The sequence below is a fragment of the Phyllobates terribilis genome, unplaced genomic scaffold (genome assembly GCF_046119375.1).
Source record: "Phyllobates terribilis strain yellow unplaced genomic scaffold, ASM4611937v1 Scaffold_3__8_contigs__length_932513732, whole genome shotgun sequence".
NCBI lineage: Eukaryota > Metazoa > Chordata > Amphibia > Anura > Dendrobatidae > Phyllobates > Phyllobates terribilis.
Window position 1 is genome coordinate 741,619,699 of NW_027362763.1, and position 27,508 is coordinate 741,647,206.

Sequence of the window (27,508 nt, forward strand, 5' to 3'; positions counted from 1 at the left end):
TGGATATTTTCGATGTGCAGATCGTATAAAAAAAAATGATGCCCATGGACTATAATGTCTACATGTTCTATCCGCAAAGGAGATGGATAGGACAAGTAGGTGAAACATGGATGTGTGACTTTGTCCTTAGTTTGGTTTGGTTGCTATGAATAAACCTCAGCAAACATCTTGAGCTGATCTTCAGTCGCCTTCTTTTTGTTTTTGTGTTTTGTTTTTTTGTTTTTCTGGAGGAGGGGTGGTAAATTTTCCTTTTTGACCCCAAAGTTACCATAACAAGAAATACCCCAGTGTTCTAATTGTATTATTATAGTATAATAGCGGAATAAATTACAATATCCTCTTCGCAATTTAAAAAAAGAATGTTGCAAATGTAAGGGGTAAAATTTGCATTTGTTTGCATGATCTGTTTGTCAAGAAATAGCATACTGTTTAATTTTGAAGGAATAGCATTCTGTTTATTCTGTTTACTGTTTTTAAATAAGAAAACATTACCTCTTAGCAAACAGTTTTTGAAGACAAGTTGTCGTAGATGTTAACAAATATTCTCTCCTAACACACATTAGTGCCCATGACATACATTTACAGCTCACACCACTCCGGACAGGCTCCAATGCATTGATAAATCACCTCCATTTAGCCTAATACAATATTATTCCAATCATTTTTTATTTTATTTTTTTTAAAGGAGAATACATAAACATTGTAATTTCATCTCTCTTTCAGTATTAAGTATCAACATAATTTTTGTTTGACTTCTGTGGAATAAGCTGATCTTTACTATCGAACTGCAGCGGTAACATTACAGGCGTTAAGTAAAAATTCATTTGGCTTAGGTTCCATTCTCATCACAATTTTGTACATTATACGTACTATCATATATAATTATTTTTTTTCCCGTTAGATTCTGAACAGGAGTGGCCAAACTGATTCAGTTTTATGCAGATCTATACCACTATATTTGCTTATGAACTTTGCCGGGGTTTCCGTATATCATTGCCATCTGGATAATTTTTCTTGTGACTTAACTGATAAACTAATGTCAAACCGGCATCAGTTGTCATCAGGCTTTTCTATCAGTTTCTACTGAAATTCGTGAGCCGGATCCAAAACCGCATCATGTAGAGTGTATTGATCCAGCTTCTTCAAGGGTCCAGCGCAAGAACTGATGCGCTAAATAAATGGGAGCAATCCCATAGCAAACAATGGGATCCATTTTCTCATCAGTTACTGGCTGCCCAGATATGTGGAAGCAAGGCCACATATAGTCTAAAAAATAGAATCCCTCTACACGTTATATTTTGAGTTTACTTTGATCAAAGTATGAAATTAAGGCCACATTCACACGTTCAGTATTTGATCAGTATTTTACATCCGGTATTTGTAAGACAAAACTAGGAGTGGGTGATAAATACAGAAGTGGTGACGTGTTTCTATTATACTTTTCCTCTGATTGTTCCGCTCCTGGTTTTGGCTTACAGATACTGATGTAAAATACAGACGAAATACTGGATGTGTGAATGTGGACTTGATCAAAGTTTATTAAGAACCCTGAGCATTACATTTTCATAGATGTGAAACTTTTCATATATAATGTCTTCATTTTGTAATAATTGGGGAAAGAGCCCTATTTCTGTTTATTAAGTCAAGTTTGATTAAAATTTGGAAGATTTGTCTTAAAAAAGTCATCACACACAACACCCTAAAAGAAAAGTTTTCAGTAAGGCCAGTTGATTAGCTTAAAGCACCTACATCCAAATAGAAAAAAAGGTAAATGGACACCTCCTGTATGATTTAGGTGATTGTTCCCATGTGCAAAAATGCTGTTTTTTTTTTTTTTTTTTTTATCTGCAGGTGCCTTCACCACAGTACATAATAGCAATCTCCTCTGATTACTGTAATTTTGCTGCATTTTTTTTTTGTGAATATTTGAAGCAGCACTTTTTTTTTTATAATGCATTTTTTTTTTTTAGTACAGAAATGTTGGAATTCTGCACTTAAAAACCAGTATGTGTTGTTTTTTTATGCATTTCTCAGGCTCCACGGTCCTATAGAAAAAAAACAACAACATGCAGTTCAACGGCGTCTTTAAATGCAGCGAGCGTGAGTTTTATAGAAATTTTGACCACTTTACTTGTAATCGAATATATGGCGGATTTTATGCACAAAAAAAAAACAGCGTCTACTCTACATGAGAACATGACCTTACAATACTGGTCTCCTTTGATGAGGGAAAGGGACTTTTATGTTCCCTCTTGTTCTAAAATTTATTTTTCTTTGCTTATACAGCACCATCCTATTCCGAAGCGCTTTACAGACATTATCATCACTGTCCCCATTGTGGCTCACAATCTAGATACCCTATTAGTATAACCCACGCAAACACTGGGTGAAAATAAACTCCTTGATGATGTCCTTGGAGGGATTTGAACCCAGGAACCCAGAGCTGCAAAGCAACTGTAAGCTTTGTACGCCTTAGTTTACTTTACGCCTTGTTCACACAGCTGAAATCTAGAATTAGATCTACACTTCTTCCCTTTTAGATTCTACTTTAGGTTTTGTCTTGCACATGTCTGCACATTGTTTTACACAGATTATTTGATTCAGCATAACCCTACATAGGAATCGCTGTACAGGCAGACCCTGTACAGTCATGGTGGAGGAACCTGTCTGTCTCTTCCTGTTTACTCAGCATAGAATTAGATCCATATCTAATTTCCAGTTAGACAACTCGGGAACATAAAATAATAATGGGTCTTGTGTAAAGCAGACAAAAAGTGGAGCAGTTGCTCATAGCAACCATTGCATTTGTATTTTTTATTTTAATAATTGTAGGAGTTGAAAGTAACTACTTTTGTCCACACTTAGATTTAATACATCATTCTCTCCAGAGGACACAAAGCAATTCTTCAGTAACCAAGTGAAACTAGGAAAAAGTGCGTCCAAAAGGGGTCACGTTCATCATAGCAGTTATTTTTTTTTTTGTAGTCTTTGTTGTTTTCTTCTTCAATAATCGAAACCAATATTTAACAAAAAAAATCTTTAACTGATGTTTATATTATCTATGGAAGAAATAGTAGCAACCAAACTTGAGAATCACTCAAAATTCCCATTAACTAGTAATTAAATGGTCAGAATAAATTGATGATATATTCAAAGGAAAGGTCATCAATATCAGATTGGTGGGGGTCCGATATCCATCACCCTGACTTTCCCCCATATCCTGGTCACAAACACTAGCATCAGACATATTTAAACACACTATGCTCAATTGCTTACTGCATGTGCACCTGTGTTTTTGTCAAGTTTTTAGTGTCTTGTGCTTTTTTTCTTTGCGCTATATAAGTCTCTCCATTTGTGCGTATTTTCAAAGTCTATTGTATGTATTCAAACATATATCTATATCTCTCTAATGAGAAGACCGGCACTTTCATGTAAATTTGTAGAATTTATTCCATGCTCTTCAAAAGGGAAACATCTTTTGAAGAATAAATTCTGCAACTGTACAAGTGAGTGCCGGTCTTCTCATGAGAGATATATATATTTTATTTGCGATGCCAACCCTAGACACGAGCACCATATATATGCGCTTGCCATTGTGGACAGAGTTTACAGTTTTCAGATGTTTTCACCTGATTCATTTGTGACTATACACAATATCTTAAAATTTGTTGCAGATATTATACTCCAATATTCCCCGTTCTTAGAATGATTTTAGATGCGCCAGAATTTTGACACAAATTTTGCACCATTTTGCACTAAGAAGTTGCAAAAAAGTTAGACCTTAGTAAAAAAAAAAAAAAAAAAAAACTTTTTGACTTTGCACAAAATTGAACTGCGCTTTTTTGAAGAGTTTAGTGCCAAACATGGCAATGTATACTACAAGACTAAGAAGAAAAGTGACTTAAAAAATGCAAATGATGAATCGGGGTCATTGAAAGAAGCTGCACTGCATAGTTCCATGCAATGTGTAGTGGCTGCTGCCAGGTACTGCAGAACAGCTATTATTTAAAAGCTTTGCAACTATGTTTAATGTACATTTGACTGCTGCTTGTGGCATCTGATCAACTCAGCCTAAATTTATTTGATCAGTACACACCATACCATAAATGCCATTTATCAGCATATAGTCAGTGTCACCATACTGAGCATTTACATGAGATCTATACCATGTAGTGTTAAAAAGAAGCTATAATCATAGGCACTATATGCAAATTACCTGCTACTAGTCATCTGGGCAATCCCATTCTGGGGGAGGAGGTACATAGTCCAGTCGTTACGTGCATATGTAGTGATAAGAAATGTTTTTGCCTTAGCTTAATTTACATGCACATGAGGAATAACACTATTTGTGACCATTATATGACTTGTATCCTGCATTTTCCACCAGGTTTCCCCTCTGAGAGTTATAGCTCTAGTTTTGTAAGTTATAGTAAGATCTCTTTGAGTTGGAGTGTGGAGACCAACTTCTATGATGTCGGTTATACACAGTACACAAAGACATGAGGATTCCTGCTCCTCTTTCCCAGTCTAAAACATGCTCAGCAGCCGCATGTAAAACATTATGTAGCGATAATGAGCAGTGTAGCTGTGAATCCATCTCTGGGATAAGCTAAATTACTCACTAAGTGCAACATGATCTTCCAGTCTCTGCTTGTTTTCTCACTCCTCCTCTCTCCATAGTGTATAATAGGAGGTGTAACCTGGCACCTCAGTGTGTAGACAATCTGTCTTGTTTTTCCCATAGTTAGATTTGATACTTTTCTTTTTAATGATGAGTTTAGGAGGCAGGTTAGGGGAAGAAATGTTTCATAAATTGAGAAAAAAGCATATTTCTCTGATAGTATATATTTAAAAAGTTTCTTATATTCTTATAGTATTGAATTTTGCAAAGTTTGTTGAAAAGCCAGTGATAATTCAACATCAACTTTGGACAGATCCGGCTGCTTTCTGTCGGTTAGTGACTAACCAGTTACAATGTGTGCATTGACTTAAAGCAAATTTGAAATATGTAGCATAGCCCTTACATATGACCCTGGAAAACCTTAATGAGCCAAAAAGATTATAGGCGATACATGTTTATAGCTCAGAATAGTAATATGAAGACATCACAATCATTTACTATAAGCTGTAAAGTGATAATTACAAACATTATATAATACATAAGCTCCTCCAGTTAAAATGGAATTCTCTTATTTTTTTCACGGACATTGGAAAACGCATGACAAGCTCTTTTGGTGCTTAATGCAAGCGCTTCAGTATATGGCCCCCACCTGCACTCTCTCGCGTTCAGTATGAGGTCATCCACGATCGCTCAGTAACCGCCCTGATGCCGCCTTAGGCAGGTGCCTACCCTGACGTCCATTTTTCCAAAGCTGTTATAGAAGAAAAATTAAATGTAGCAGCATAGCAACTATTACTGCACGACGCCCATAAGGAGAGAAGACGAGGTGCCAAAGCAATAGTCCTTAATTAACATTCTTGTGGTTATAATAAGGCTCTTCCCAGACAGTCTGAGAGATGGCACAGACCAGGCAGACAGGAGCCATGGGCAGAAGCCACGTCTAATAGGCGAGAGAGATGCAAGACTTGCTTAGAGGGTCCGCTCTGTGATCCCCTCAGATGTACCCAGAATCATTGTAGGAATCGTTTTCCTAGAAAGCCGTCCACATCGGCTTACCGAGCGCCGAGACTGAGAATGTTGCAGAACTCCTGTAATCTCACCACAATGCCACCAGACGTCTCATATATGTCTTAAGAGTATAAAAGGTAAGTGCAGAAAAATAATTATGCTAAACCATAGTGACCGAAATAATATACTGAAGTGTACAGGTTATATACCAGTGTGAACAGACCAGACGAGGACTGTCTGTAAATAACAAAATATAAGACCCCACCTCTCTACATTTGCTGATGTAATTTAAAATATACTAGAAGTGCAATGACAATGAGATCCAATAAGGAGCCTGTGCACTCGCTAGAAACTGTAATATCAGTACTAATATAGTGTAATAATGGTGATGAAGGAAAACTGCAAAAGAAGACGAGAAGAAGCGCCAATCCATTATTAAAATTACATCCAAAATATAGTGGATAGTGGTAATTCTATAGATGATCTTCTAGAGTCACATCCTGACCAATGAGTCAGTTGATGTTACAAAATGAAAACAATATATATACATAGCTACATATATATATATATTCATTATCATATCTATCATCTCTATAATATAGTAGACCATTTAGCCTGTAGATATTACAATGAGAACCTCTTATTAAATAGAAGCTAAAATATTGCTATAGTTTTGGCTTCTTTTATCCCTGGTGATCCTTTGTCTTCATGGGTCATCTGCCCCAAATTTTTAGACGTTTTTTTTTTATACTATTCCATTTTATTTTAGACAAAATCAGATCCAGTATTTCCCCCTTCTACTTGTAGGTTATACCAGTACTTTTTTCTGTTTTTAGTGATGAAGACTTTTCTGTGCAGTTATTTATTGATGTCCCTTTTACAAGAGTTTCCTTAATAAATAACATTGCATGTGGCCTGAGAATAAGCCCTTTAGTAGGAATGGCCACATTCAGATGTTGGTTGCGTATGAGCAAAACCAGACAGATTTCCGTCAGTGTGCTGGATCTGATTTTCATTACTGTTTGGTTCATGTCCATCTTTACCATCAGTGTCGCATAAAAATGGTCAAGTGATGCAGCAAAGATGCCAAGACAGATCCTAGGAAGTGGAGATGGGCAGGGATAGGATTTGGCTGGTTCTCATCAGTTCACCTAAACTGGTTATGAAAATTACAGGTAGGTTCAGCAAACCAATAGAATGTAGGATGTCGTTCCAGCCATAATTCCTGGATTCAATGGAAGTTGTGTCTTTAAGACGCGAATACAGTTGAACATATATGTGCATTAGTGATGAGCGCAAGTGTTCGGTACTCGAGGAGTTCGTCTAGGGTGCTCAGGCATGCACCAAGTATCGCGGGTGCTCGAGTGACATGTTCGAGTATCGTGGCTGTTTGTCAGGCAATCCCAGCATGTTTTGAGGCTAACAGTTGCAAAACGTGGCCGCGGGGATTCGAACATGTCACTCGAGCACCCACGATACTCGGTGCATACCCGAGCACCCTCGGCAAACTTGAGAAACGAGTACTTGTGCTCATCACTAATGTGCATACCAGTGCTGCAGAGGCTGAGGAGCAGTAATCAGCTCTCTGTTGTGATGTGCAGTGTTGCTGGTGTTGTACAAAGATGGCAGGAAGGGTAAGTTCTCCATATTGGAGCTAAAAATTAAAGTGTAATTTACTTTTAGACTGGGAGAGGGTGCAGTATGCAGAGGTGGATTTAGTATGAGGGCACAATGTTAAGAGAGGCTATAGTATGGAGAGGGGGTAGTGTGAGGGCAAAGTTTGAAAAGAGGCTACAGTATGGAAAGGGGGGTAGTGAGTTGGGACATTGTGAAGATTGAGACGGCATGGAGTGGTGCAGTGTGTATGGGGGGGGGGGCACTGAGGAGATGGGAACAGCATGGAGGGGAAACGGCGTGGAGAGGGGACAGTATTGGCGAGACAGAATGAAGAGGGGGGACAGTGGAGAGTGAAGTGGGTACAGTGTGGAGGTCTTAGTTCATAAGGTGGGAATAGTGTGGAGCAGGGATAGCATACAGGCCATAGTTCATAAGGACAGTGTAGCATCAGTTCATAAGGGTGAACAGTGTGGTGGCTATGGTTCATAAGTGGGGATGATGCATATGGGGTGTCAGCATGGCTGTTATAATTGATAAGGGAGGATAGTGTGGCATCATTGTTCATAGTATGGGAGTTATAGTTCACAAGGGAGGATAGTGTGGAGGCAATGTTTTATAGGAGAGGATAGTGTGGAAGTCATGAATCATAAGAGGGACAATGTGGGGGTCATATTTTTCTGCAAGGAGCACAAAAGGGGTAATAATTTATTCAGGGGTACAGCAGGGAAAGATTTTTATTCAGAGGTATTATAAATATACTCTTATTTTTAAGGAAGCCATGTTGGGATGTGATGAAGGCCAATGAAAAGGGAAGTCTGCAGACAAGTTGTGGATGTAAAATATCATCATGACATCTGAAACATATGGAGAAAATAAAGAGAACGACTCTAATCAGAGAAAACATCACCTATAAGGTACTTGGATGTAAATGTTTATTTGTGATACCGACTGCACCTAATGGTCTGCAGTCTGAGTAATGACCCTAACAATGTTATGGAGATGATGGGTGTTGTTGTTACCAGCCATTATCAAAATTTTAGGTTAATGACCTGACATTGCAACTGATTGCTGAATTAGGCTTGGTGTTGTATTTATGTACTGATTATGGTTCAGGTGCTGTATTTATGTACTGATGATTGCTCTGTTGATGTATGCATGTACTAATGGTGGTCATGGTGCTGTATTCATGTACCAATGATTGTTTTGGTGGTGTATTCATGTTCTGATGATGGTTCTCATGCAGTATTCATGAAGTGAAGGTGGTTCTGGTGCAGTATTCATGTCCTGATGGTGGTATTGGTGGCATATTCATGTTCTGATGATGGTTCTGAGGCTGTATTCATGAAGAGATAGTGATTCTGCTGCAGTATTCATGTCCTGATGGTTCTGGTGTTGTATTCCTGTACTGATGATGGTTCTGGTGCTATATCTCTGTACTGATTGTGGTTCTGGTGTTGTATTCATGTACTGATGATGGTCCTGATGCTGCTTTTGTGTTATTATGATTACTCTAGAGCTATATCCATGTACTTAAGTTGGTTCTGGTTCTTTGTTCTTGTACTGATGATCGTTCTGGTGTTGTATTTCTATACCAATAGTGGTTCTTGTTTTGTATTCATATACTGATGATGGTTCTTATGCTGTATTTATATACTGATAGTGCTTCTGGTTTTGTATTTATGTACTGATGATGGTCCTAGTGCTGTATTAATGTTCTAATGATGGTTCTGGTACTGTATTCATGTGCTGATGACGATTCTGGTAATGTACTGATGGTTGTTTTTGTGCTTTATTTCTATACCGATGGTGCGTCTGTTGTTGTATTCATATTCTGATGGTGGTTCTAGTGCTGTATTCATGTTCCAATTATGGTTTTGATGCTGTGTTCATGTACGGATCAAGATTTTGGTGCTGTTTTCATGAACTGATGCTGGTTATGATTGTGTAGAGATATATAAACTCATTACTTGTAAGATGATGTTCTATGTTAATAACGTAGTATGCAACAAAGGTAGTCTAACAATTTAAGGATCACTACATCTGTATTTATGTTAGGGACATTTAACCTTTGTATTTATTGGAGCGAAGAAAGATGAGAGTTCTAACATTGTGTGCTGTGCAATCTGTGCAGATTCTGTTATCTTGTGAAATACTTGTAAAACAACTACTACATTATCAGTACTCAAAGAGGTAATACTGATATTTGAGATGTTAAACTGGACAGCAGGGTACATCTAGTACATTACCTGTGGGGAAATGTGCCATTAATTTTGGATACCATAACTTTTTTTTTTATAGGTATGGGAGGGGCAGTAACTTGGTGTGATCTGGTGTGGTCTTAAAAAGGGACATGGTTTCCGTCACAAACAGATTTTTAAGAACATCAGATCAATTTTCTGGCAGATGATACAGATTTTAATGAGATCAAATGTCTATTTACTCACACAAAATTTTAGACTCATTGGATAGGTATTAGATCTGTACGTCTAAAGGCACCCTTAGTAGGAAAAAGCCATGTTATAGTAGCCATGATGGATGTTATAGATTTTTTTCTCGTTATTGACATAATGGAGCCGTGACAAATCTGTTTTGAAACTGATCCCATTAACTTACTTTCAAATGAGAATCCGTTCCATTCATCTAAAATAGTTTGTTTTTACAACATGAACATGGATAATCTGCAAGTCCTATTTAGATGAATGGAACAGTCACAGAAATTTTAACAAATCTGCTCCATGTAAATGGATGCTAAAATGGGCCATTACGTTTCTGTTGCGGTTTAACTTTTTATTAATGGCAAGAACAGCATTGAAAAATGTGTTGCTTTTTCTGCAAAAAATACTGCAGCCTGAAATGGAACAGGAAAAACAGCATCAACAGCCTCACATTTTTTTGGGTTGCATAAGGGATCTGCTTCACTATGTTTTTAGTTGCAAAGTTGAGCCTTTGTGCAATTTATGTTTAGAATCGCTGATGCATGAAGGTGATTATATGTATAATTTATGACATTTTATTTTTTATGGACAGAGCATTGAGTATTTTGTTTAAAAAATGTAAACTAAAGCAGCAATCGGTTCACCGCTCTACGAAGTAGGTGGGTGTCTCTAATCAGACATTGATGTATGGATTCTACGATGCTATATTGGCTCTCCAGTAAGTATGTACTCCAGAAAACAGGAAAACTTGTAATTCTCCAGCACAAGCAAATTAAAAACACACATTTATTACACAAGTATAACTGTGTACTTTTTAAATTTATAGGGGTTGGTTATAAGCCACAAAAAAAATTCTGCATTTTTTTTTAAAATAAAAAAAATTACATATTGTTGCAAAGTTACATGATGTCATCTATCTGTATAAAGTCCTAAATGCCAGTTTGACAATGTGTCAGGTGTCTCACTTCTGAAAATGTATGGTTATGGGGTATGTATTTTCTATTGAGGCTTTGTTTTTCCATGTCAGGTATGATAATTGTCCTGCCCAACAAAGGTGCAAAGTATCTACAAACAAATGGCAGTGGAAAGGATATGTCCATTTTAATGCAATTTTTTACTGCTCCAGTGTACAGTCGTGGCAATGGTTTTGAGATGGACACATTTTGGTTTTCACACAGTTTACTACTTCAGTGTTTTTAGATCTTTTAGTCAGATGTTTCTATGGTTACTGAAGTACAGGTATAAGCATTTCATACGTTTCTAAACTTTGATTGACAAATACATCAAGGTTATATAAAGACTCAATATTTACAGTGTTGATCACAATTTTTCAAGACTTCTGCAATTTGCCCTGGAATGTTGAATATCAGTTTCTGAGCCAAATCCTGACTGGTGACAACCCATTCTTACCTACCTAATCAGTGCTTGGAGATTAACACAATTTCTGAAATTTTGTTTGTCCACCTACTTTTTGAGATTTGACTACAGGTTCTCAATGGGATTGATATCTGGGGTGTTTTCTGGACGTAGATCCAACATTTCAATGTTTTGCTCACTGAGCCACTTAGTGATCACTTTTGTCTTGTGACATGGTTCTCCATCATCCAGGGAAAAAAAATTCTTCATCACTAAATTCCTCTTGCATTGTTGGAAGAAGTTTCTCTTGGAGGATGTTTAAATACCATTCTTTATTCGTGGCCATGTTAGGCAAAATTGTAAGCCCACTCCCTTGTAGGACAAGCAACCCCACACATGAAAGGTCTTAGTATGCTTTACTGTTGGCATGACACAGGACTCATGGTAGCGCTTACCCTTTCTTCTCTGGACAATCATTCTTCCATAAGTCCCAAACAGTCTGAAGGGGGCTACATCAGCAAAAAGAAGTTTACCCCAGTCTTATGCCGTCCAATTGCTGTAATTACTGCAAAATGTCAGTCTGGCCTTGATGTTTTTCTCAGAGAGAGGTGGCTTCATTGCTGCCCATCTTGACATCAGGCCAGCCTCCAATAGCCTTTCACCTTACTGTACATGGAGATGGACTGACACTGGTGTAGAAATGATCCCATAGCTGAATTGTCTATAAGAGACGGTCCCTGACACTTGCTGGACTCTCTTGGGCACACTGAAGCCTTCTTTACAGCAACTAAACAGGTCTCCTTGAAGTTCTGGATGTTCCAGTAAGTGGTTGAATTACATTTAAAATTCATCTGATCCCTCTTCATAAAAATGGAGAGTTAATGCAAATTGCCACTTGAAGCAGCAAATTTTGTGAAAACAAAAATTTGTTTCAGTCTCAAACTTTTGGCAAAGACTATGTGTATGCAAAATATAAAAAAAATATAATAAACAATTTTCCCAAAAATTAGCATTACACTTTTTTTTTACATTCAGCGCCCTCACAGACCTATAGAAGATCTCCAGCGTTGGATCCTTAGGTAAATATTTTTTTTTTATTTGGAAAAGTTTAAAAACCAGAAATTGACAATAGCAATAGCAGACCAGACTTCAGAATGCCACAACCTACGCTTTTCGGCGTGTAGCGTTAATCATGATTCAGGCTGCATGCTGAAACGCATCATGATTAAGGCTACATACTGAAATGCATACGCTGTGGCAAAGGTGTATCTAGGTTTTCTGCCACCTGGGGCAAGAATTCAGTTTGGCGCCCCTCTCCCCTCCAAGCACATATGCGATTTGCACACTTACAGTCACGTGCCGACGAGCTGTTCTCCCTAATTCTCTCAATGTTCAGTGAAAGACACAGAAGCAGGAAGAGTCATTGTCACATGATCATAAGTATGAAAATCTCCTATGAGTGAAGTGGCCATGTGATGACTGCTGAATCCAGTAAGCAGAGCTGAATCCTGACAGTGAGTATATTACTAGCTGTCAGGATTGGCTGCAGGGCTTCATTTTCTAATTAAAGGGCTCGTCCAGGTTTGAGATGAAAGTCTGCAGTCATTCTAGGTGACTTCAGGCTTCTGAATTCTCACAGCGCATGCACTGCACACTTTTATGATTCTCCCTTGCACAAGTATGTGATTTGTATACTTCTGGCCACATTTCAACTAGACGTGTACGGCCTTGCTCAATTCATTTTCATTGAGTGAGGCCACGCATGTCTAGTCAGCATGTGACCGCATGTATGCAAATCGCCAGCACGAGAGAATCCTGACAGCGTGCAGTGCGCACTGTGAGAATTCAGACGTCTGCAGTTACATAGAATGACTGCAGACTCATCACAAACTTGGACAACCCCTTTACTGCTCCTAATATAAATAGAAATATGAGAATTAGTCAGTATAACAAAAAACATTTACATCCTGGTACCTTATAGATGACATTGCCTCTGTAGTCATTCTCTTTCTTTTCTTCTTCATCTTGTTCAGACTACACGATGAGTTTTCTCATCCACAGCTCATCTCTGCAGACTTCCATCTTCTCCGGTCTTCTGCAGCACATCCCCACACGATACCTTTAAAGATGGCAGAGTCATTATAATGCTCCTGAATAAAAATATCTGTCCTACGCTGAGCCCCTGAATAAATGATCACCCCTCACTATATTCGCTGAACAAAATAGTACCCACACTGTCCCTCTTACGGTACATGCTCTCCACACTGCCCCCTCCTTTCCATACTGGGCCACCTCTTCACAATGTGTCCCCCCTATAGGGCTCAGTCTCTATACTGTGCCTTATCACACTCCTCCTCCTTGGCATACTGTCTCCTTCTGGCTGTGCCCTTACACTGTCCCCCCATGCTACCACACCCTACACACACTACTCAGTTTTTATTCTGTGTCCACTCACACTTTTCTCCCCCCATACTGTCTCCCCACACGTTTCCTCCTCCCACCTCATACAGTTACCCTCTCACTTTCCATACTGCCTCCTCACACACATCCGCCCATACTGTGTCCGTACACATCCCATGACCCTCGCTTCTCATACGGTGTCCGCACCCATACCCCCACTCGCCATACTGTGTCCGCACCCATACCCCCACTCACCATACTGTGTCCTCACCCATACCCCCACTCACCATACTGTGTCCGCACCCATACCCCCTCTCACCATAATGTGTCTGCACCCATCCCCCTATACATGCCCCCCATCTCAACCCTTGCTCCTCATATTGTGTATTCAAATTTTTCCCACTCCAAATATTTTCTGCACCTGTCCCTTCCTTGCTTCCCCCACACACTGTAAATACCGCCCACACAGAGTAAATACCCCCACACACAGTAAATCTCTTCCAGCCCCAATACACTAAATCTCCCCACATACAAAGTAAATACCCCAGCACACATAGTAAATTCTCCCCACATAGGAAATACCCCCCCACACACATAGGAAATACCCCCCCACACACATAGGAAATACCCCCACACACACATAGGAAATACCCCCACACAGTAAACTTCTCCCAGCCCCATTACACTAAATCTCCCCCACTCTAAATCAACACCCCCCCCCATTACATTTAATGTTTGGTATCTTCAGCTCCACTAATGTGGAGCACTTACCATCTAATGTGCGCCTCTGTCAGCTGCTCCGGTGAGTGACATCGGCAGCGTGATCACATGATCTGATCACACTGCGGACGTCGCTCTGACCAGGCGGTCGAAGCTTCAAATATACTCTCATCTGAAAGACGTAAGTACAATTGGACAATGTCTCTTTATTATAACCTTAATTAAAAGAGCTTAGTGCTGGACAATACTGTACACAAAGCACATAAAAGACGCACACGGTGTACTAAATGGAAAAATACAAATGCTAGGTCAGCCTAGATGGGACTGACCTAACTAGCATGAGTGGTATCTATTGCATATAATGGAACCCCCAGCGAAATGAGGCCCTCCAAACAAAAATGTGTCTCAACGGTGGTCATGAAAGACATTAATAATGTGGAAGTCATATTACATGTAACTGTTACTGTAAAAGTCAGAAGGCCGGTAAAACCTAGGATTTACCGGTCAATCTGAACATTTACCGAGGCCGTCGGTAAAAGCTCAAAATGAAAAGTAAAATTGGACTTTTACCTGTGAAGTCTTGGTAAATGTTAACATTTACCGTCGAGCGTGGTAAAAGTCACCCTTCCCAGCTACATTTACCAACTGCGCATACACCCTTCTCAGCTACATTTTAATGTGCACATTTACCAACTGCGCTTACACCCTTCTCAGCTACATTTTAATGTGCACATTTACCGACTGCGCTTGGTTAAAGTCAGATGTTCCATCTTCACACCTGATATTTCTGACTTTTACCACGCTCGACGGTAAATGTTAACATTTACCAAGACTTCACAGGTAAAAGTCCAATTTTACTTTTCATTTTGAGCTTTTACCGACGGCCTCGGTAAATGTCAAGATTGACCGGTAAATCCTAGGTTTTACCGGCCTTCTGACTTTTACAGTAACATAACCACCATAAATTTAATGACAAAGTACACACAGACCGACGCACTATATACTTCCACCGGTCGAAAACCAAACGATAATCAGAGTATAATAATGGGTAGTGGTTAGGCAATATCATATACCACTAGAACCATACAAAATTATCATATCCAATTGTACCATGAACAGACCGTACACATTGAAGGCCACCTGGTCACTGAATAGCAACAAATATATCCAAGTTAGTGGGTATAGCCACGTCTTATAATATGCTGTACATGCACATAACTACTGGAATTGCAATAAATAGGCAGGAGACACCCATAGCTTAGTGGAAAGAAATATCTACTTATCTTCCCTATATTGTTAGCAGTGCTCCAGCTTCAAAGGCGGGCTCCCGACGTGTTTCTCCTTTTATCTTCAGGGGAGTGCATAGCCCATTCATAGCCCAAAGTTCTATGCCATCACAGAGGTACATATGCTGATAAACATTATGCCTGTGTCTTTTATAGGTGCCACACACTGACCGCCGGCGTGCGGCATGCTTCCGGGTTGTCATGTGTCAGCTGGGTGACGTACATCCTGCCGGATGTGTAATAACATCCGGTCCTTGTACCGCACCGTGGAACGCATGGTTCTGCGCATGCGCGAGCACGGATCCCATAGTCCTCTTGTGCGCGCGTGCGTGCACCTGCTCAGATCAAAAGCTATATCTCTAGACTATGTCTCCGAGCGCTAGCCATGGAAACAGCTCCAACCATATACATAGACCGCATAAGGACAAACAACCTTATAGGGCAGTACTAGTGAGTTTATAGATGATCATATCCGCCCATATGGGCCTATTATAATGATCATATGCCACGGAAAAAAGGTCAGTGCCTGGACACGGTAGATAGAAATCCAACGTTAGGGACCATAGAAAAGAGAAAAACAGAAAAAATAGAGAAACCAGGGAGGTCATCCACACCGGATACCAAGAGAGTATGATTCAAAATACATAACTTAGGAATAAAAAAATGGAGACGGAGATTTCCTCATCAGAAATCGAGATCTCAGATACTGAGATTAGGCCGAGATATCAGAGAGGCAAGGGTAAAGGGAAGAGTGCTAATCGGGGTAATAGAGGAGGTGGGAGAAGATCCCCCCAAAGAGATGCTTTTTTAGAGTACAATTAACCCCTGAGAAATCGTTTAAACCCGAACAGTGGTATCTGAACCCCCTGAATTAGTGACAAAATCAGTGACTCCTGCTCCACCTGTCGTTCACAAGTCAATCCCCATAGAAAGCACTCCTTCACGAGAATCACGCATTATTAACTTGTCTTCAAGACCACTTAATAATCTGATCTTAATTGTTTTGAGACCATCAATGACCTTCACCTTTTCATTCGTAAGCGAAGGTGGAAAAAACATTTCAGTAGGGAGGACAAGAAATCTTGCATGGAACTTGGAATTGCAGAAAATCTTCTTGAGGATGTACGTTTCCTGTTTCACTTAGGAGACACTGATTCAAATAGGAACGGGGATGGCAAGTTTACATCACTTAAGAATAAGAGCAAAAATATGCCTACGCAATCAGAAGACCCTGGGTCCATAGATGTTTTTCTTAACTTGGTCACCAGGGACCTTATGGATTTATCCCAGTCTAAGTTTATGGGTAAACACAATCTCACAAAACAGGAGATGCAGTGTCTCTGTAACCTCGAGAATGATCGTACTATTACGATAAAACCATCTGACAAGGGCGGTAATATAGTTGTCATGGATTCCTTGTCCTATAAGGAGATATGTATGACCCTGCTTAGAGATCGTACCAGCTATGAGGTAGTGGCAGGAAATCCCACGGTTGGTCTTTTGAAGGAACTTAAGCGTCTCATTGAAGAGGGAGTGCAGAAAGGTGTTATTAACAGGAAGGAGAGAGATTTTCTTTGTCCCACACATCCGACAATGGCCACTTTTTATTGTCTCCCTAAGGTGCACAAGGGACTGGACCCCCTTAAGGGCAGACCTATTGTTGCAGGTACTAACAGTTTAAACACAGAATCTAGGTATTTATTTGGACCAGATAATAAAAACTTTTGTAGGGTCCTTGAGCTCGCATGTCCGTGACACCACAGATTTATTGCGCAAATTGGATGGTATTTGCCTGAAACCTGATATGATTCTATGTAGCATAGACGTGCAGGCACTGTATACATTGATTCCACATGATATGGGCCTCAGGGCTGTGGATCACTACCTGAGCACGAGAGGCTGCCAGTTCACAAGACATAACAGGTTTATCCTACAATCCTTGAATTTCTTTCTATTTGACAAGTACTTCCACCAGCTCAGGGGCACTGCGATGGGGTGCCCCTGCGCCCCGTCCTACGCTAATTTGCTCCTGGGCTGGTGGGAGGGAACAAGGGTTTTCAGCGAGCCACCAGTTCTCCTCAGCGATAGGGTGGGCATCCGGTTACGTTATATTGATGACATTTTCATTGTGTGGAGGGGACGCGAGGCCCTTTTCAGTGAATTTGTTGTACAACTCAACACTAACAATATGGGCTTACGCTTTACGCATGAATGTAATAGTGCTGTCTTACCATTTCTTGATGTTTGCATCTGTAAAGGGGAAAATGGTGAATTGATTACGAGCAATTACCGGAAACCCACGGCCACTAATACTTTACTAAGATGGGAGAGTGGACATCCAGGCCCATTGAAAAAAGGTATCCCTAAGGGGCAATATCTGAGGATACGCAGAAATTGTTCTGACATTGGCACGTTTAAAATACAAGCTGATGATTTGCGCGAACGGTTTACCGAGAGGGGGTACCCTCAGAAAATTCTAACTGAGGCCTATAGGAATTCCATAAAAAAAGAATGCAGGGATCTACTTATTCCCAAGGTCAACAACAAGGAGTCGGACCTAACCCGTTTCATTACTAGCTACTCCAATGGAGCTAACGGGGTTAGAGAGAGCCTTAAGCGCCACTGGCCAGTGTTGCTAATGGATGCAAACATTAAAGATGTGGTTGGCCCCCTTCCACAGGTCACCTATCGCAGGGGGAGATCCCTAAAGGATAGATTGGGCCACAGCCACTTTAAAGACAATCGACACCCATCCTGGATGGGCACCCAAATCAAGGAGTGCTTCAAGTGTGGTCACTGTAGTGCCTGTGATTCGGTGGCACAAGTCAAAAACTTTAGGAGTAGGGTGACGGGCAAAGACTATACCATACGGCAGTTCATCAACTGCCGCACTACTGGTGTGGTGTATAAGGCTACATGCGATTGTGGTGTTGAGTATGTGGGAAAGACGAGACGCGAGTTCAGGAGAAGAATTAGGGAACATGTACGGGATATCATCAACAAAAGGGATACCCCGGTTGCTAATCATGTTAACGTTCACAGTGGCAACTCAGACTGTATACGACTTGTAGGCATTGATAGGATTATGCCTCCAGTCAGCGGTAGAGATTGGGATCAAAGGATCCTAGAGGAGTGCAAATGGATTTTTTTGTTGAGAACAATGCAGCCTTACGGCCTCAATGAACAACTTTCTTTCACCTCTTTCTTATAACAGGGTCAGCATAGGGACCTAATGTTATGATCTGCAACATGTACTAAGGAAAGATAGGGGAAAGATGTCCCTACAGTAAGACTAAGCTGAATCCCTACGATGAGGCGGGCTGCCTGTTCCTAGTGAACAGACCCGCCTTAGTCCTCGGCTAGTCTGAACGAAGACCTATAGAATTAAGGGAGGGGTCCCTAAAAGAACTAAGGACTGGAACAAAAATGGGACACCTCCTAAACAGAAGTTGTTGCAGAACACAAAAAGACAAACTGACAAAAAGTACTAGAGGTCCCAGAGGACCAAGATAACTGACTGAGATAGGCACCGAAGCAACAGGCTAGCAAAACAGTCAAACAGCACTGAAGTCCAGCACAGCCAGAAGGGCGGAGCTGGAATATAAAGGAAGATGGTCCCGTGACCGCAAAACACAAGATAGAACCCTCCTGTTAGTTTTTTCTAACAGTACCCCCTCTTTTATGAGGATCCTCCGGATCCTCCAGGCCCAGGCCTATCCGGAAACCTCCTGTGGAAAGCTTTAACAAGCCTAGGAGCAGAGACATCATCCGTCCTTACCCAGGAGTTGTCTTCGGGACCAAAACCCTTCCAGGAGACAAGATACTGTAATCTCCCTCTATACCATCTAGAATTCAAGATACGTGAAATTTCAAATTCGACGTCTTCCACCACAGGAGGAACTGTGACAGTGGCGTCCCTATCAGATACATCAGCCTTTTTCAACAAGGAAACATGAAACACAGGATTAATCTTCCAGGAAGTAGGGACATCCAACCTAACAGCAGACGGGTTAACAACCTGAAGCACTTTAAATGGACCCACAAACTTAGGACCCAGTTTTTTAGAGGGAATCCTCAACCGCAGGTTCTTCGAGGACAACCAAACCTTGTCGCCCACAGTAAACAAAACCTCTTTATGTTTCCTGTCAAAATACTTCTTGGACTTCTTGTTAGCCTCTTGAAGGTTGCAACGTACATTAGTCCAAACTCTCTCCAAATCACCGGAAAAATTCTCCTCCTCCGGCACCGCCGACCCCAATTTGGAGAACGAACTAAAAGACGGATGTCTCCCAGTACAACAAAAAAAAGGAGAACACCCAGCTGAGGAGGATGTATGATTGTTAAGAGCAAATTCTGCGAGAGGCAGAAACTCAGACCACACCTCTTGATTGTCCGCCACAAAACGACGCAAAAACTGTTCAACATCCTGGTTCTTTCTTTCAGTCTGTCCATTCGACTCAGGATGATAACCAGACGAAAATGACAAATGGACTCCCAACCTGTCACAAAAAGCACGCCAAAAGCGAGCCACAAACTGAGGTCCTCTATCAGAAACAATATCCGTGGGAACGCCATGGAGCTTGACATTCTCCTTAACAAACGCCTTAGCGAGTGTCTTGGCGCAGGGCAACTTAATGAATGGAACCAAATTACACATCTTACTAAAAAGGTCCACAACCACCCAGATGACAGTAAAACCCTCGGACACAGGAAGATCAGTGTTACGGGTCCGGGGAGTGGAACTTCTGTGCTACGGTGCAAGGAGGGACCCAGAGGGGCGTAACTAAGTATCAACCCGGACCGACCCTGGTCGTACGGCGGCTAACTACTCCGTGACCAGGGAGGGACCGAGCCGAGGGGCCAGGTGCTACTCTGGGGATGACCTTGTAAGGGAGCAGGTGACTCCCATGGTACAGATGGCAGGGATTGACCGGAATAGCAGGTAGGCACAGCAGGAAGGCTGGCAAGCAGAAGCCTCCAGGTAGGCTATCAGGTAGACACAGCAAGTGACAGCAGGAGTCTCTAGGTGGGCTGGCAGGTGGTCACGGCAAGTGACGGCAGGAGTCTCTAGGTGGGCTGGCAGGTGGTCACGGCAAGTGACGGCAGGAGTCTAGGTGGTCACGGCAAGTGACAGCAGGAGCCTCCGGGAAGGCACGGCAGGTAACAAGCAGGTAACAGGCAGGTCACAGGCAAGTGCTCCCAGGTGAGCGAGCTGGCAGGCACGGCAGGTAACAGGCAAGTGCTCCCAGGTGAGCAGACTGGCAGGCACGACAGATAACAGGCAGGCAACAGGCAAGTGCTCCCAGGTGAGCGGGCTGGCTGGCACGGCAGGCAACAGGCAAGTGCTCCCAGGTGAGCGGGCTGGCTGGCACGGCAGGTAACAGGCAGGTAACGGGCAGGTAAGACTGGTAGTCAGGCTAGCAGCGGAACCTGAGGGTGGAAGCAGAGGTCAGAAACACCGTGCAACAACTTTTGCTCGGGCACCTCCATTTTGGAGGAGGAGCCTTATATATAGGAGGACCCTCGGCTATTGGCCGGTGACTCCTTAGGACGGCATGCGCGGCCCCTTTAAGAGGGAGGGAGCCCGCGCACCCTAAGCACAGTGCCCGGGGAGCTGCGCGCGCCGGCAGCAGGAAGAGGAGCGCTGGTGAACGCAGAGCGGGGAGCGAGGAGGTGAGTGGGACGGCGTCTCTGCCTGGCAGGGGGCAGAGACGCCGATGCTACAGTACCCCCCCCCTTTACGCCGATGCTACAGTACCCCCCCCCTTTACGCCCCCTCTTTTTTGGGCCAGAAAGGAATTTTTCAAGGAGAAGCGGGGCATGAATGTTCTCCCTGGGTTCCTAAGTTCTCTCCTCTGGGCCAAACCCCTTCCAATCCACTAGAAAAAGGGTCTTTCCTCTTACCCTCTTAGTGGCCAGAATGTTCTCTACCTCAAAAACGTCCTCAGCGGAAACTGGAGCAGGGAGAGTACCTAGATTGGAAAAAGAGTTAAACACAACTGGTTTGAGGAGAGATACATGGAAGGAGTTGGGAATCCGTAAGGTGGCCGGGAGTTTTAACTTGTAGGCCACTGGGTTGACTTGTTTGAGAACTTCAAATGGACCGATAAACCGAGGACCCAACTTATAGGAGGGTATTTTGAGTCGGACAAGTTTGGAAGAGAGCCAGATTTTATCTCCCGGGCGGAATTGAGGCGGATCCAGACGTCTCTTGTCAGCATGTTTCTTCATCCGCTCGGAGGACTGAAGAAGTGCGGACCTAGTATTTTCCCAAATGGTGGAGAATTCGCTGACAAGAGCCTCCGCGGCAGGGTTGTCCACTGAGGCGGAGATGGGAAACGGAATCCGGGGATGTTGACCGTGGACCACGAAGAACGGGGATTTAGAAGTAGATTTGCTCTCATGGTTGTTGTAGGAGAATTCGGCCCATGGTAGGAGCTCCACCCAATCGGTATGGTGAGCGTTAAAGTGCCGGAGGTAGCTGGTAAGGATTTGGTTGATACGCTCCACTTGGCGATTGGACTGTGGATGGTAGGCGGAGGAGAAATCCAGCGTGACATCCAGTAGCTTACAGGTAGCTCTCCAGAAACGTGAGGTGAATTGAACCCCTCGATCCGATACAATGTGGAGGGGTAGGCCATGGAGACGGAAAATATGACGGAAAAAATCCTTGGCCAGCTCCGATGCAGACGGGAGACCAGGCAGAGGAATGAAGTGGGCCATCTTAGAGAAGCGGTCGGCAACCACCCAAATGACTGTACAACCGGCAGAAACAGGGAGATCAGTAATAAAGTCCACGGCAATGTGCTGCCACGGGGCAGCAGGTACGGGAAGAGGCAGGAGGCAACCGGCTGGAAGATGTCTGGGAACTTTGTTGCGGGCACAGGATGAACAGGCCGAGACGAAGTCTACCACATCCTTGCGCAGGGTAGGCCACCAGTAATGCCGGGTAATGAGTAAGAAGGTCTTCTTTTGGCCAGCATGGCCGGCTAGTTTAGATGAATGACCCCAGTGAAGAACCTTCTCATGATCTGGTACCGCTACAAACGTCTTACCGGGTGGAAGACGAGTCAGATCCAAGGGGGCCACATTCATCACTTTGGAGGGGTCGATGATGTGCATAGGCTCCTCCTCTTGATCGGAGGACAGGAAGGATCAGGACAAGGCGTCGGCTTTGACATTCTTGTCCGCCGGGCGGAAATGTAGGACGAAGTCGAAGCGGGCGAAGAACAAAGACCACCGGGCCTGACGCGGATTGAGTCTTTGGGCATTCTGGAGATATGCCAGGTTTTTGTGATCCGTATAGATGATCACCGGGTATAGAGCCCCTTCAAGCAGGTAACGCCACTCCTCCAGCGCCAATTTAACGGCTAAGAGTTCTCGGTCTCCTATGGAGTAGTTGCACTCAGACGAGAAGAAGAGTTTGGAGAAGAAGCCGCAGGTTACCATTCTCCCAGATGAAGACTTTTGGGTGAGCACCGCTCCGGCTCCGGAGGAGGAAGCATCAACCTCCAGGTAGAACTGTTTGTTGCTATCCGGACGGTGCAGCACTGGGGCAGAGGAGAAGGCTTGCTTTAAGGAAAGGAAGGCTTCCTCAGCTTCGGGCGACCATTCCTTGGGATTTGCTCCCTTACGGGTGAGCGCAGATATGAGAGCAGTCCGGGAAGAGAAGTGCGGAATGAAGAGACGATAGTAGTTGGCGAAGCCCAGGAATCGCTGAATCGCCTTCAACCCCTCCAGACGGGGCCACTTTAGGACAGCAGAGAGCTTCTCGGGATCCATTCGTAGGCCTGTCTGGGAGATAACATAGCCCAGGAAAGGAAGAGAGGTCTGCTCGAAGAGGCACTTCTCGAACTTTGCATAGAGGTGATTCTGCCTGAGCCTAAGCAGGACCTGACGAACATCCCTCCGGTGTGGGAAGATCTGGAGAGAAGACCAAGATATCGTCCAGGTACACCACCACGCAAGAGTAAAGAAGATCACGGAAGATGTCGTTTACCAATTCTTGGAAGACTGCAGAAGCATTGCAGAGACCGAAGGGCATCACACGGTATTCATAGTGACCATCCCAGGAATTGAATGCCGTCTTCCACTCGTCTCCCTGACAGATTCGGACCAGGTTATACGCCCCATGTAGATCTAGCTTGGTAAAGATCCTAGCTCCCTTAAGACGGTCAAACAACTCTGAGATGAGCGGCAGGGGGTATTTGTTCTTTACCGTGATTTGGTTGAGTCCTCTATAGTCAATACAGGGGCGTAATGAACCATCTTTCTTCTTAACGAAGAAGAATCCGGCTCCAGCTGGGGAGGTAGATTTCCGGATGAATCCCCTGGCCAGATTCTCCTCGATGTACTCCGACATGGCCCGGGTTTCGGCCGACGACAATGGGTAAATATGCCCACGGGGTGGAGTGGCGCTGGGTACCAGGTCGATCGGGCAATCATATGGCCTATGAGGTGGCAGTGTCTCTGCTTCCTTTTTACCGAAGACATCTGCATAGGGCCAGTAAGGTGCCGGTAGACCGGGTAAATTAGCCGGGGTAGGTGGAGGACGGGCCGGGCGAACTGGAACCAGGCAGGTCCTATGGCAGTCCTGCCCCCACCGGAGTACTTCACCGGATTGCCAGTTTAGCACGGGTTCATGTGTCTGGAGCCAGGGTAGACCTAGCAATAGGGAGTAAGAGAGTCCGGACAGCACATGGAAGGAGATCTTCAAAGAGTGCAGCATTCTCACCTGCAGGCTTATGGGTTCAGTGACGAGCAGGATGGTCACCGGAAGGAGTCTTCCATCCACGGAGGCAACTGACAATGGTTCAGCCAGAGGTTTGGTGGGAATCCGGTATCTCTCTACCAGGGACTGGGAAATGAGGTTTCCAGCAGCTCCAGAATCCAGGTGAGCAATTTCAAAGTGACGGTTCTCTCCCCAGGAGATAGAGACAGACAAAGTCAGGGACGGAGAGGGCTTACTTTTGCCAAGGACGACCTCCCCGAGCGGTCCTAGACACTGGAGTTTCCCGGCTTCTCTGGGCAGGAACGGATAGAAACAGCTCCCCTCGACTCGGCGTGACTCTTGGCGTGATTTGACCATCTTGGTCTGGTCGATCTGCATAGGTTCGGGCGAGTCTGCCCGGGGAGTGACTGGTTGAGAGGCAGGTCTCTGGAAAGTAGGAGCAAGGCGAGGAAACTTTCTCTCCCGGTAAGTCTCTTTGGTACGTTCTTGGAAACGGATGTCAATCTGAGTAGCTAGTGACACTAGGTCATCCAGGGTGGTAGGAATGTCCCGACCAACTAACTCGTCCTTAATTCGACCGGAAAGACCCTCCCAGAAGACGGACAACAGAGTCTCATTGTCCCAGGCAAGCTCAGAAGCGAGGGTACGGAACCGTATGGCATATTGGCCCACGGTGAGACTCTCTTGGCGGAGACATAGCAGAGAAGAGGCTGAAGAGGATTTTCGTCCTGGTTCATCGAAGACTTTCCGGAAAGCAGCGAGGAAAGATGATAGGTCGGAAACCAGGGGATCCCCTCTCTCCCACAGGGGATTTAGCAATGGCAGTGCCTCCCCAGTGAGATGGGACATGATGAATGCCACCTTGGCCCGGTCGGAGATGAACTGATGTGCCAAGAGTTCAAAGAGCAGGGTGCACTGGTTTATAAAACCCCGAGCTAAGGCGGGGTTGCCAGCGAAACGTGGAGGTGCCGAGAGCCGGGGTCCATAGCTGGACGCCATAATAGGACTAGGTTGTGGTGCCGCGGAAGCATGCGCTGCCTGACCAGAGATGGACAGACGGATCGGACAATGCACCTAGGCGAGAATTAACAGACCGCAGGAAGGACAGGACCGACTCCTGTTGAGCCCTCTGACGTAAGACCACCTGGTGCAGGTCAGAGATTGCGGGGGTCTGGGGGCCACCGGGTTCCATGGCCCGAGCAAGCTGTTACGGGTCCGGGGGGTGGAACCTCTGTGCTACGGTGCAAGGAGGGACCCAGAGGGGCGTAACTAAGTATCAACCCGGACCGACCCTGGTCGTACGGCGGCTAACGACTCCATGACCAGGGAGGGACCGAGCCGAGGGACCAGGTGCTACTCTGGGGACCTTGTAAGGGAGCAGGTGACTCCCACGGTACAGATGGCAGGGACTGACCAGAATAGCAGGTAGGCACAGCAGGAAGGCTGGCGAGCAGAAGCCTCCAGGTAGGCTATCAGGTAGACACGGCAAATGACGGCAGGAGTCTCTAGGTGGGCTGGCAGGTGGTCACGGCAAGTGATGGCAGGAGTCTCTAGGTGGTCACGGCAAGTGACAGCAGGAGTCTCTAGGTGGGCTGGCAGGTGGTCACGGCAAGTGACGGCAGGAGTCTAGGTGGTCACGGCAAGTGACGGCAGGAGCCTCCGGGAAGGCACGGCAGGTAACAAGCAGGTAACAGGCAGGTCACAGGCATGTGCTCCCAGGTGAGCGAGCTGGCAGGCACGGCAGGTAACAGGTAGGCAACAGGCAAGTGCTCCCAGGTGAGCGGACTGGCAGGCACGGCAGGTAACAGGCAGGCAACAGGCAAGTGCTCCCAGGTGAGCGGACTGGCAGGCACGGCAGGCAACAGGCAAGTGGTCCCAGGTGAGCGGGCTGGCTGGCACGGCAGGTAACAGGCAGGTAACAGGCTGGCGGGCAAGACTGGTAGTCAGGCTAGCAGCGGAACCTGAGGGCTGAAGCAGAGGTCAGAAACACTGTGCAACAACTTTTGCTCGGGCACCTCCATTTTGGAGGAGGTGACTTATATATGAGAGGACCCTCGGCTATTGGCCGGGGACTCCTTAGGACGGCGCGCGCGGCCCGTTTAAGAGGGAGGGAGCACGCGCGCGCCCTAAGCACAGTGCCCGGGGAGCTGTGCGCGCCGGCAGCAGGAAGAGGAGCGCTGGTGAACGCAGAGCGGGGAGTGCGGAGGTGAGTGGGATGGCGTCTCTGCCTGGCAGGGGGCAGAGACGCCGATGCTACAATCAGTAATAAAATCCATAGTGAGATGCGTCCAAGGCGCACTAGGAACCTCCAGAGGGCAAAGCAACCCTGCAGCAGGAGTATGTGAAGCCTTTGACCTAGGAAACACAGTACACTGAAGCACCCACTTGAAGACTTCCTTCTGCCATCCAGGCCACCAAAAACTGCGACTGATAAGTCTCTTAGTCTCCGAAACTCCTGGATGACCTGCCAACTGAGACTCATGACACTCCACAAACAAATCTCTCCTAAAGGCTCTAGGCACGAACAACCTCCCATGGAGAGTGTTAGATGGAGCATCATCTTGAGCATTCAGAATCCCATTCTCCAAAAGGAAGTCCAAAGCTGCCACCACAACTCCTTTCTGTAAAATGCTCTCCTCCTCCTCGGCACCGACCGTAGGAGAGAAGCTGCGAGATAAAGCATCGGCTTTAACATTCTTAGTACCAGGGATATAGGTAACAGAAAAATGAAACCGAGAAAAAAAAAAAGTGCCCACCTAGCTTGACGGGCATTCAAGCGCTTGGCAGCATCCAGATAGATCAAATTCTTATGATCTGTGAAAACCTTAATAGGAAATCTAGCGCCTTCCAAAAAATGACGCCAATGTTCAAACACAAGTTTAATAGCCAGCAACTCCCGATTTCCAACATCATAATTCAGTTCGGTGTCCGAATTTTTTTTCGAAAAGAAGGCACAAGGATGTATGCCACCCTTGTTCTCCTGAGACAAAACTGCTCCGACCCCCACGGATGAAGCATCGACCTCAACCAAAAAAGGCTTGGTCTCATCAGGCTGCATAAGGATAGGGGCAGAACTGAACCTCTGTTTGAGATACTCAAACGTTTCAATGGCCTCAGTAGTCCACAGGGCCGTATTCGCACCTTTCCTGGTGAGATCGGTTAGAGGTTTAATAATTACAGAAAAATTCTAAATGAATTTCCTGTAATAATTGGCAAAACCCAAAAATCTCTGTATAGATTTCAAACCAATAGGCCTAGGCCATTCCTGCACAGCCTGAACCTTCACAGGGTCCATCTCAAAGCCCTCGCTGGAGACAATGTAGCCCAAAAAACT